Consider the following 12,044-nt stretch of genomic DNA (forward strand, 5'->3'; position numbering starts at 1 on the left):
CTTGCCCCGCCCCCCCTCTCTTCCACATCCTTGCTCTGCCTGGAACTCACACATCGCTTGGAAGTAATCACATGGGAGAACCAGGATTGGTGACACCCGGCATTAGGCTGGAAAAAAATTCAATTCAAACTCTGGAAGTCAGTGAGCCCTTGAATTATGTAGCTCCATTGTGTTCCATTTGAAGATATAGTTTCTGTTCAGCTGAGCACTTCGAAATATTTCTCCCTTGTCTAATGAGCAAGGAGTTTCTTACATGCTATTAAAGCTAGTACACTCAGATGACATTACTAGATTCACACAAGCTCTCCCCAAAATGGGAGGGACTAAAAGAAACAAACAGCCATGTGCATCATGAATAAGAAACTATAGCTAAGATAAAAGGCAGGGATTTGCTGTGAGAGGCAAGATGCACCAACGGGCTCCTAACATCACACTCCCTTGACTGGGAGGAAGATCCTTTGCCATGTTTGGAATTCTTTCAAAAATGTGGAGAAAAACATTTAGAGTTGAGGGCTGTTTTTCATTTTTGCCAAAAAGTTTATTGTTTAGTTCCCCTTGACTTGAAAAACTTGTTCCAAAATCAATAAGCTTTTTAGAACACTCATCTGCTTTTGTTTTTCAAAAAGTAAGATTTTGCTCAAATGAAGATATACAAAAATTAATTCAATTTAGCTTCCCTTGTAGCTCAGTCGGTAAAGAATCTGCCTGCAGTGCAGGAGACCTGGGTTCGATTCCTGAGTCAGGAAGATCCCCTGGAGAAGGAAATGGCAACCTGTTCCAGTATCCTTGCCTGGAAAGTCTCATGGACACAGGAGTCTGGTGGGCTTCAGTCCATGGAGTCACAAAGAGTCGGGCATGACTGAGCAACTAACAGTTACTTACGTACCATTTATATAACCTTTAAATGTATATATCACGCTTTAGAGAGAAGTTATATGGAAATTGCATTAAATCAAGTGAAGGAAAGTTTGCTGTTAATTTCAATTTTTACCCCCAGCATAATATTAATACATATAAGCAATACATAATTTGGATAAAGTAAAGTGGGTGATACCTAACTCACATAAGGATCTCCAGGTATGCTTTAGTTCTGACTTCTCTTCTGTGGGAGCAGAAATATTTAAAAAAAAAAATGTACTGATGGGAGAAAATTTCAGGTATCAGGTATCAAAGGACTTATGAACTAACACAACAATACTTCCTGTGTAAAGCAGTTGCATTTTTTGAGTTTTTTAAGGAAACTGTAAAAATTTCCCAACAATGGAATCAGTGACAGACTTCTTTTGGGGGCAAGCTCCAAAATCACTGCAGATGGTGACTGCAGCCATGAAATTAAAAGATGCTTGCTCCTTGGAAGAAAAGTTATTACCAACCTAGACAACATATTAAAAAGCAGAGACATTGTTTTCCCAACAAAGGTACACATCTAGTCAAAGCTATGGTTTTTCCAGTGGTCATGTATGGATGTGGGAGTTGGACCGTAAAGAAGGCTGAGCACCAAAGAACTGATGCTTTTAAACTGTAGTGTTGGAGAAGACTCTTGAGAAACCCTTGAACTGCAAAGAGATCAAACCAGTCCATCCTAAAGGAAATCAATCAGGTCAGTCCTGAATATTCATTGGAAGGACTGATGATGAAGCTGAAGCTCTAATACTTTGGCCACTTGATGAGAAGAACTGACTCACTGGAAAAGACCCTGATGCTGGGGAAGATTGAGGGCAGGAGGAGAAGAGGATGACAGAGGATGAGATGGCTGGATGGTATCGCTAACCTGATGGACATGAGTTTGAGTAAGCTCAGGGAGTTGGTAATGGACAGGGAGGCCTGGTGTGCTACAGTCCATGGGATCACAAAAAGTCGGACATGACTGAGTGACTGAACTGAACTGAAGGGAATTTTTTACCTATATCAGGCTGTGAATTCTCATAATAAAATATACTATTTGCCTTATTAACATATCTATGAATATTAGTATGTCTTATTTACCTCATTTTGTCACTGAAATACCCTTAACTACATAAGGTAACACGTTTGCTCACCTTCTGTTCAGGACCTTCACACGTGTGATTCCCATTGCCCTGAATGACCCTAGTTGCCTTTTCTTAAAAACAGTTTTATTTTATATTGGAGTAGAACTGATTTGCAATGTTGTGGTTTCAGGTGTACACAAAGTGAATCAGTTAAACATATATCCACTCTTTTACAGAACTTTTTCCTCATAGAGGCCATTACAGAATAGTGGCAAGTAGACTTCCCTGTGCTACACAGTAGGCCCTCGTAGATAATCTATTTTAGATATAGTGGTGTGAATATGCTAATCCGATCTCCTAATTTATCCCTGTGTTTAGCTGCTCAGTCCTGTCTGACTCTTTGCAAGCCCATGAACTGTAGTCCGCCAGGCTCCTCTGTCCATGGGGATTCTCCAGGCAGGAATACTGGAGTGGGTAGCCATGTCCTCTTCCAGGGGATCTTCCCAACCCAGGGACTGAACCCAGGTCTCCCATATTGCAGCTGGATTCTTTACCATCTGAGCCACCAGGGAAGTCTACTTTATCCCTCCTCCCAACCTTTCCCCTTGGCAACCGCAACTTTGTTTTCTCAGAGTGAGTCTTTTTCTGTTTTGTAAATAAGTTAATTTCATCAGTTTTTTTAGATTCCACATACAGGTGATATCATATGATATTTATCTTCCTGTCTTAATACGATACAGTCCATCTATTTTGCTGCGAACGGGCATTGCTTCATCCTTTTGTGTGGCTGAGTAATACTCCACTGCATATATGTCCACATTCAATGGACACATAGGTTGCCTTCGTGTCTTGGCCATTGTAAGTCACGCTGCGTGTATGTTTTCCAAGTATGGTTTTCTCTGGATATATGCCCAGGGGTGGGGCTGCTGGATCATACTGCAGTTCTCTTTTCAGTTTTTAAAGGAATCTCCATACTGCTCTCCTTAGTGGTTGTACCAACTTATGTTCCCACCAACAGTGCCAGGGGGTTCTCTTTCCTCCACTCCATCTCCTGCATTTACTGCTTGTAGACTTTTTGTCGGAGAGCTTTCCTTGTCTATGTATCCATGTCCTCCCTTGCACACTGGAGCCCAGAGATGAGCTTTCTCAACTGTTTCCACCTGCATTGTACCTATTGTGATAGTACCTATCACCTAATAAAAAACGACCATGTGGAACCTAGTTAATTTCACATCACTGTTGTCTCTTCTCTGAGCGAGAGTGACTCCCTGGAAGGCAAGCTCTGCTCACTCAACCCTGAATATCCCGTGTGTCACATATAGCATCGGTTTAGCTTCTGCTATAGAATAAAGGCTCAGTGAATATTTAATGTGAGTGAATGATTAAGCCATGAGCTAAGACACCTCCAGACTATCGAGTAAGACTGAGTTAGGGGAACATTTATACCTAGTGATCTTCCCGGAGTAAGTCTGCATTTCAATCATGAACTATTTCATTTGTGCTCCTGGAGGCTCACTCCCAGTCATTTGCAAAAGTGAAAGTGGCTTTGTCTTTGTCTTTCCCCCTGACTCATCATGTTGGTATTCACTGTTCTTCAGACACTAAGTTGTGCCCAGCTCTGTGAGATCCATGGACTGCAGCACGCCAGGCTTCCCTGTCCTTCACCATCTCCCAGAGCTTGCTCAAACTCATGTCCATGGAGTCAGTGACACCATCCAACCATCTCATCTTCTGTCATCCCCTTCTCCACCTGCCCTCAATCTTTCCCAACATCAGGGGCTTTTTTCAGTGAATCGGCCAAAATAGGGGAGCTTCAGCTTCAGCATCAGTTTTTCCAACGAATATTCAGGGTTGCTTTCCTCTAAAATTGACCGGTTTGATCTCCTTGCAGTCCAAAGGACTCTCAAGAGTCCTGACACATTAAGCAGAAAGTAAATGTAGGAACTTAAGTATTTGTTTCTAAAATCAACTCTCAGGCTGACCATATCAGAAGGTTTACTGTCCAGACTCACATAGACTCTGCCCACATTTTCATCATCAATTCTGTACATAGTTAATGAATAATATTTAGGGGGGTCACTTAATGTCTTTTAAGTAGAGAAGGTGCCAAACTTTCCCCTTGCATGTAGCTCAGTGCAGCAGCAAGAAATGACTTGGAGCCTGTAGTGCTGTCAGCTCTCTGATGTTGCTTGGTCCCCCTTCAAGCACTGACACAGATTTCATGGACTTAATGACATTTTTTTTTAAGGGAAACTTTGTTTATTTTTCATTATAAGATGTTAGAGTTTTTGACACTAGGTGTCTGTACAAAGATCGGCTTTTCATGAGCACAATAGGAAATTGAAGTAGATAGTCACCATCTTTGAGTTTTTCAGAACCACCGTTTGGTGCCCAGGTTGCTCATATTCTTAAATGAATTACATTCCCAACTGCTGAAAAGTAATGGGTTCCAAGAAGACCAGAGGGGAAATGACAACTCTCTCCATGATCTCCCCAGGGACATTTCCCTTGACTGCAATCAGCACAGAATAGATGGAGCACAGAAAATAAGGTATTTCACTCCTTATTTCATATTTTTACCCATCTCCCTGGAGCCCTTACCAATCAGGCAAAGTCTCATTTCTGTCAGGGGTGATATGGACTCAAATAACCAGATTCTGCTAAGACCCTGCAACTCTTCTCATCTCAAGGACCAGTGTGGAAAGTGCATTAAGTTTAATGTCCTTTATGGCACCCCACTCCAGTACTCTTGCCTGGAAGATCCCATGGGCAGAGGAGCCTGGAAGGCTGCAGTCCATGGGGTTGTGAAGAGCCAGACACAACTGAGCGACTTCACTTTGACTTTTCACTTTCATGCATTGGAGAAAGAAATGGCAACCCACTGCAGTGTTCTTGCCTAGAGAATCCCAGGGATGGGGGAGCCTGGTGGGCTGCCATCTACGGGGTTGCACAGAGTCGGGCATGACTGAAGCGACTTAGCAGCAGCAGCAGCAGGGTTAATCTTGGCTTTCTTGGTGACTCAGTGATAAAGAACCCTCCTGCCAACATGGGAGATGCAGATTTGGTCTCTGGGTCGGGAAGATCCCCTGGAGAAGAAAATGTCAACCCACTCCAGGGAAATCCCATGGACAGAGGAGCCTGCTGGGCTACAGTCCATGGCGTCCCAAAAGACTTGGACACAGCATAGTGACTAGACAACAACAGGCAACAGCAGGGTCAATTTCCCATTTACCAGCATCAATTAGAAGAGAGTCCTATCAAAGGGTGATTAAGTCTATGACTCAATTCTATATCGAAACGATAGCATGTAGAAGATATTTAAAATAGGCAAATGTTGTTTGTTGTTTAGTTGCTAAGTCTTTGTGATCCTATGGACTGCAGCCCACCAGACTCCTCTGTCCATGGAATTCTCCAGGCAAGAATACTGGAGTGGGTTGCCATTTCCTTCTGCAGGGGATCTTCCTGCCTCAGGGATCAAACTTGGGTCTTTTGCATTGCAGGTAGATTCTTTACCATCTGAGCGACCAAGGAAACTGCAAATAGGCAAATACTGATCATTAAAGTCACAAAATTCCCCATAATATCTCCATGGTACTTTTCTAGTGCTCCTAAAGTACAGAATGATGTCTTCTTAGGATGGATCCTTCAATCCTGAGCTATAGTCCTCCCAGGGGCTCTAGGGAGACCCCCTTCCTCCCTTCTAACTTCTGCAGGCTGCATGTAATCTCTGCCTCTGTGTTCTTAGCAACATCTCCTCCTGCCTTTCTGTTAATTCCTAGCATTACAGACCAACTTGGATCATACAGGTTCATCTCTGCATCTCAAGTTCCTTAACCACATTTGCAAAGATCTGTTTCCCAAATAACCCAACACTGATGGGTTCAAGGGATTAGGACTTGATATCTTGGGGAACATTATTCACTCTGCTCTTGTTGTTCACTTGCTGTGTCATGTTCGACTCGTTGCCACCCTCTGGGCTGTAGCAAGTCAGGCTCCTCTGTTCTCCATTATCTCTTGGAGTTTGCCCAAATTCATATCCATCGAGACCATAATGCGACTTAACTATTCAGCCTACTACAGAGATATAAAGAAAGAGAGTGCAAAGTAAGAGACAAGATTTACAAAAATCTCTCTGGGACACAGAAAGCATTGACTGTATCCCTGCCAGATGTGTTTGTCACATAGGAGACAATGCCTGTGACTTTGGCAGCAACCGTTTTGGCATCAGCAGAAGAGTTTTCAGATCCACACATCAAACACGAGAAGCCTCAAAACAGGCATCAGCTGGCGTGAGCACCTCTCAGATGGACCACAGCAGCCATAATTAGACCAGGCTTGGACAATGGCGCCTCTTTTGCAAGATGGTACGGTGACAAAAGCATAATTGGAGGATATTAGTGGCGTAGCTTCCAATTCAGACGTCGGAATCAAGAGCTGACATTGTGACAGCAATTCAAAGCGAGTGAGCAAAAATAGCAAACGCGAAGCAGAAAAGAAGAATTAGCTTGGAGAGAGCTCGAGACCTTGCACAGGCACCTATTCTGATGAGGATGTTCCAGGACTGTTTGGAAGGGTTTTGCAGGAACCCAGAACGCCAGCAGCATGACAAGTAACACCAGAAAAATGTGATGCGTACCCTGATCGCTCCATAGGCTGGTTTGCCTTGGGAAACACAAGTGACGTAACTGTAGTTCTGCTCCGGTGTTCCTGCGTAGTTCACGATTGGCTCCCTAAGTAACTTGACCCTTGAGATTTCTATGTGGCTGATACATGTTCACCATGCCTTTATCACCTATCACTCAGATTGAATTCACTGTGCCATCAAGCTCTAAATCAAGCATGTTTCCAAGGGCAACTAGATGCCTTGATGCCAACCCCACGTGTAAGGATGTTTGGATATTTTTATTTTCTCAGAAGGTATTTTTGATTCCTCCATGAGTTTTCAGCGTGTGTGCAGAGTCCATTGCCATGTGCTGGATTCTTGTACGTTTTCCCACACAGGAGAGTTGCCATGCTTTCTTGCTAATCCTGGGCACTGGGACTCTCTGGACTTTAACAGAATCCCCAGTGACTTGGTTCTTTATTCCTAAAGAGCTCACATACAATGCCTCAAGATTCCATAATAAATACTATCTTTTCTTTGCATCTGAAGGTCTTTCACAAAGCAAAATATATTTTGCACAATAAAAGAATCCAACCCAAGAGTGAGATCATTATGCTTGAGTTTTTAACCTCTAGACGTTGCATATAACAGGTGCTCAAAAATGTTTCTTAAATATGTATTTAGGTGCATTGCCAATTCATGGGCAAGGCTCTAGAATGGGAAAACCCTAAATTCACTCTTCAGTTGCCCCAAAGACAGAAATATTTGACACCTGGGACAAACGTTCTTATAGCCTTACTCTAAACCCTCATCATAACTCTGTTGTAGATAACACACACTTCTTCACACGAACTGACAGACCATCCTTTGCAAATCTCAGTCTCTTTCCCTTCCTGGGCAAATGCCCCTCAAATTTTCCTCTCTCATTGGAGCTGGTGCCAAGAAAAACAGATCGAATGTGACTGGTTAGGAATGAAGGTGTGTAGCCAAGAGGAGAATACTAAAACCAGACTGGGAGCTAATGTGGAGAGGGGTGGCAGATGGCCAGCTCCTCAGAGAGGAGAAGTAGAAATGTGAGTGAGCTCACATGAAGGGAAGAGCTGGCATCTGGATTAGTATAGGGGAACAGAGCAGCTGGGATCACAGCGGGATGAAGATTGGAGCAAAGGAATTCCGGCATCACGGTCTTGTGACATTCACACCTCTTCACCAAGAAGATGGGCCTGCCTTGGTCATAGAGCACTCCTGGTCTTAAAACCAAGGTGCCCAGTTGTGACGCTACCCACCTCCTGCTTACTCATGATTGCTGGTTTGACCTCAGTAAAATTAAGCTACCGTTGCTTAGCTAAAGGGACCATCTGATAGAATTTTCCCTAGAAACGACAGACCCAGTCTATAATCCCACTTCCATCTCATAATAACAACCCAAAACACGCATGATGAAATCAAAAGGTTTTCTTTTCCCCCAAGAAGATGTGGTACGTATATACAATGGGATATTACTCAGCCATAAAAAGGAATGGAACTGTGCCATTTGCATCAACATGGATGGACCTAGAGATTGTCATACTGAGTGAAGGGAGTCAGATGGAGAAGGAGAAATATATGGCATCTCTTATATGTGGAATAGAGACTTCCCTGGTGGCTCAGATGGTAAAGCGTCTGTCTACGGTGTGGGAGACCCGGGTTTGATCCATGTGTTGGGAAGATCCCTTGGAGAAGGAAATGGCAATCCACTCCAGTACTCTAGGCTACAGCCCATGGGGTCGCGAAGAGTCGGACACGACTGAGCGACTTCACGTTCACGTTCACGTTCATATGTGGAATGTAAAAAGAAAAGATACAAGTGAACTTACTTTACAAAAAAAACAGGGACTCTCAGACTTAGAGAACAAACTCATGGTGTCGGGGCGGGGGAAGGGATCATTCAGGAGTGTGGGATGGACATGTACACATTGCTATATTTAAAATATATAACCAACAAGGCTCTACTGTAGAGCACAGGGAACTCTGCTCAGTGTTATGTGGCAGCCTGGATGGGAGGGGAGTTTGGGGAGGATGGATACATATATATGTATGGCTGAGTCCCTTTGCTGTCCGTCTGAAATGATCACAATACTGTTAATCACCTATACTCCAATACAAAATAAAATGTTTTTAAAACAACAGCAACACAAAATTAAGTAGCTTTAGGCTTGTGTGTTTAATGGGAAAGATCTGGGTTAATGTCAGTAAGTCAGAGAGTAGAATCAGGTCAATCCCTGTATCACATGGTCCTCAAAACAAAGTCACTGCCTGTGTGGAAACATCTCCGAGAGGCCACAGTTGTATTATTTCAATATGAAATAACATATCCTGAAGTGAATTCTGAAGCAGGTCCTGACATGGCTGGTGGAAAGAGTCTCTGATTTCCCCAGCTTGTAGGGCCAGTTAGGTTGAATGGGGCTCAAAGAATAATTTATCAATGTAGACAACACTACACTATGAAATGGCCCTCTCAAACATTCTTTATTTTGTAGATGCTGCTTTTGGTGAAAAGTCTCTTTCACATTTGCATGAAAACATATTCAATATAATTTAAACACTGAAACTACTCATGTTACCATAAGGAATGCTTTCCTTCAAAATATTTGCCTTGGACCATTGTTTCATAATGATCATGATATTGGCAAGTAAAATTACAATCACAGTTGTCTGTTGTAGAAACAGCAGGTAAGTTCTGAATTTGAAGCTGGTCAGTACCAATGTAAGTCACATAGCTCTCTGGGATGCAGGTATGATGTTTCCTTACAGGGCCACTTGGATTGCCAGTGCCACTCAGTGTGAAAAACACCCTGACTGAGGCAGCTGTGGAGACCTGCAAAGGGTCATGGCAGTGTGTTAAGTGGAATGCCCAGCAATGCAAGGCAATTAGGCATCAGGCCAGGGATTTCCTCGTAGTCCAACCTGTGGGGCACACATCATCCCAGTGCATTGAAAGTTAAAGTGTTTTTAATTTCAATAGTCTTTAACTTCTGTAGATATCATTTTGCCCAATCAGGTGGCGCTAGTGGTAAAGAACCTGCCTGCCAATGGAGCAGCTGCAGGAGACACGGGTTCTATTCCTAGGTCAGGAAGATCCCCTAAAGTAGGAAGTAGCAACCCACCCCAGTATTCTTGCTGGGAGAATCCCATGGACAGAGGAGCCTGGCAGGCTACAGTCCATTGGGTTGCAAAGAACTGGGCATGGCTGAAGTGGCTTCGCAGCAGTAGCAGCAGGAGATTTCAGATATTTGCCCAATCTGGAGTTCTAGGAAGTCTTAGAAGAAAAAACACGTAGCAAGTTAGCAGCTGACCCGAGGCTTGCTGAGCTGCACTCATTGTCCTGTCATCGAGGAATAACCTGAGACTGGACATCATGCATTTTTCATATATTTTGTAACAAAATCAAGACAAAACTTGTCCTTCATACATTACTTCTGCGGGTTTTCGGATGGCCTCATACTACACTACTGAACTTACTTGTCTCCTCTTACTGAGGAAAGTTGATTCTACTTGGCAATCATGACTTTCTTCCAAAGTGCCCTTCCCTTTCTATGCTCACCTCCCACTACAGCCCCAAATGTGCTTGAACTTCTAGGCCCACATGCAAGCCTTGCCCTTGTACAATGCCAGTCCTAACTCGGTAGGCTTTCATCAGCCCTGTGAAACCTCTCTGTATCTCACTAACACATTTCAGTTCAATTAACCACAAATATATTGATCCCCAGGCCCATTACCGAGCATGACTCATAAATAGTACATATTTGCATTTGTAAATAAATGATGAAATGATCAGATACATATGTTTTCTTCAGTGCCCAGGACATGAAGGATACACAGGATATGATCTTTAACCTTCAGGAGCTCACAAGCTAGACAATAAGACAAAAATGTACAACTAAAACTACTGTTAAAAACTTAAAAATGCATAAATTTCATAATCACAAAGGTGGATACATGAAGTTAGTCTGAAATACTACTGCTGGGAGTCTGGAGAAGGCTTTTTTTTTCTTTAAAAAAAAAACTTATTTATTTTAATTGGAGGCTAATTACTTTACAATATTGCAGTGGTTTTTGCCATACATTGACATGAATCAGCCATGGGCTTACACGTGTTCCCCATCCTGAACCCCCTCCCACCTCCCTCCCCACCCCGTCCCTCAGGGTCATCCCAGTGCACCAGCCCTGAGCGCTCTATCTCATGCATCGAACTTGGACTGGTGATCTGTTTCACATATGATAATATACATGTCTCAATGCTATTCTCTCATCCCACCCTTGCCTTCTCCCACAGAGTCCAAAAGTCTGTTCTTAACATCTGTGTCTCTTTTGCTATCTTGCATATAGGGTCATCATTACCATCTTTCTAAATTCCATATATATGCATTAGTGTATTCGTTGTTTTTCTTTCTGGCTTACTTCACTCTGTATAATAGGCTCCAGTTTCATTCACCTCATTAGAACTGATTCAAATGCATTCTTTCAAATGGCTGAGTAATATTCCATTGTATATATGTAACCACAGCATTCTTATCCATTCGTCTGCTGATGGACATCTAGGTTGCTTCCATGGAGAAGGCTTTTTAAGAAGGTGACGTTTTATTTCTGGGTTTTGATATTTAAAAACAGGAAAAGGCATACCTGGTGTCAGGAAAAATCTGGGCACTGCTTTACAGTAGGAAAATGTGGGGAGTACTGAGAACATTTAAGAGCTGGTTGGCGGTAATTCCACCTTTGCTCGTGGGAAACTCCACTTCATCATAAAGCTTTGCCCAAATCTCACTGCCCAGCATCCTCCTTGTCTTGCACAAGTTTTGCGCTTCTTTGGAGGTGGTTGTACGGATCAGGTTAGGCGGATGGAACTGCAGTTAGCATGTCAACCTGAAATCCCTTTGGTTTTACCCGTTGAAGGCCCACTTCTTGCTTGGGCTGTGATGTCATTCTGGGAGACCAGCCGGGCATAATCTTTACAGCTCTGCCATGTGAGATCCTCCAGGGTACCCTCTGTGTTGTCTGACTACAAAGAGAGAAAGATTGTGGAAGGGACAGGCCTTGTGATGATGCCTGTGATTTTACACATGTCCCGTGACTGTGAGAACCACAGCATCTTCAGAGCCGTCTGGGACCCCAGAAAGTCACAGAGGAGAAGTCTGGATGTGAACCCAGCAAGTTGCGTCTGTCACCGTGTGGACACACTTAACTCACACTGGTGACATCCCTAGGGACTGTGACACCAGAGCGGGGCATTCCCTAACATCTCCTCCTTGGTATCACATGAATTGTTATGAACTATTTTTCACATACTCAAAAAATCATTGATATTTGATATAACAGCTAGAAAGGAGAGGCAGAGAGGGGATTTTGTCTTTCATAGTAATTCATATAGACATTATGGGGCTTTCCAGGTGACTTTATTGGTAAGGAATCTGCCTGTCAATGCAGGAGACACA

Source organism: Ovis canadensis, chromosome 10 (assembly GCF_042477335.2).
Source record: "Ovis canadensis isolate MfBH-ARS-UI-01 breed Bighorn chromosome 10, ARS-UI_OviCan_v2, whole genome shotgun sequence".
NCBI lineage: Eukaryota > Metazoa > Chordata > Mammalia > Artiodactyla > Bovidae > Ovis > Ovis canadensis.